General features: G+C 34.3%; 1 non-coding gene across 1 annotated transcript; it reads left to right on the forward strand.

The window, feature by feature from the left end:
• The first annotated feature begins 336 nt into the window (after positions 1–336).
• On the forward strand, positions 337–443 carry LOC122099466. The gene has a single exon (XR_006145934.1). It is a non-coding gene; the product is annotated as a U6 spliceosomal RNA (small nuclear RNA).
• The last annotated feature ends 359 nt before the right edge of the window (positions 444–802 follow it).

Genomic DNA, 802 nt, shown 5'->3' on the forward strand with positions numbered 1-802 from the left:
CTCTTAAGCAAGGCTTACTTTGAAACTATTAGCTCCACAAAGCTAACTCAGTTACATAAATAAGTACTTGAAAAAGCCATCACCTTAGGACCTAGCTATAAGTGCTTCAAAGTATGATCAAATCTAAAATGAAAAAGCCTTAAAATTGTCATTGACAAAAAAACACAAATGTGAGCAATTGACTGAACAATATAATTTTTTTCCACTATACACATTATTTTAGGGAAATAAGATCAATAGTATTGTTAGGAACAATAAGGTTTCCTTGCTACAAATAGGCACCCAAGGATATAAGCCTGTATAAAGATTGCATCATTAATTACTTAAATTTAGAGGATACTACCTGCTTCAGTAGTACGTATACCCAAATTACAACAATACAGAGATTAACATGACACTTGCACAAGGATAATATGGAAATATGTGAAGTATTCCATATTTTTCGTTCTTCAGTTGCAGAAATGAAAAACAGTTATTAAGAAGTTGATTGCAAAATTACAAGCGTAACAATATATGCAAGTGTTAGAATTAAACATTAGTTTGACATCAGCGTATTAAATCTTCACCTTGGAAAGGCCTTTACATAGAATAACCTTTACAAAACTTTTGAAATTAGTTAACATTGTCATTTTATCCCAAAGAAACATACTACTTTAAGAACCTAGAAAAAGGGACTGGGAAGGTGGCTCAGTGGTAGAGAGCTTGCCTTGCATGCTTGAGGCCCTGTGTTCGATTCCTCAGCACAACATAAGCAAAAAAAAGCCAGAAGTGGCGCTGTGGCTCAAGTGGTAGAGTGCTAGCC

The sequence above is a fragment of the Dipodomys spectabilis genome, unplaced genomic scaffold (assembly GCF_019054845.1).
Source record: "Dipodomys spectabilis isolate Male_0828 unplaced genomic scaffold, ASM1905484v1 ptg000515l, whole genome shotgun sequence".
Lineage (NCBI taxonomy): Eukaryota > Metazoa > Chordata > Mammalia > Rodentia > Heteromyidae > Dipodomys > Dipodomys spectabilis.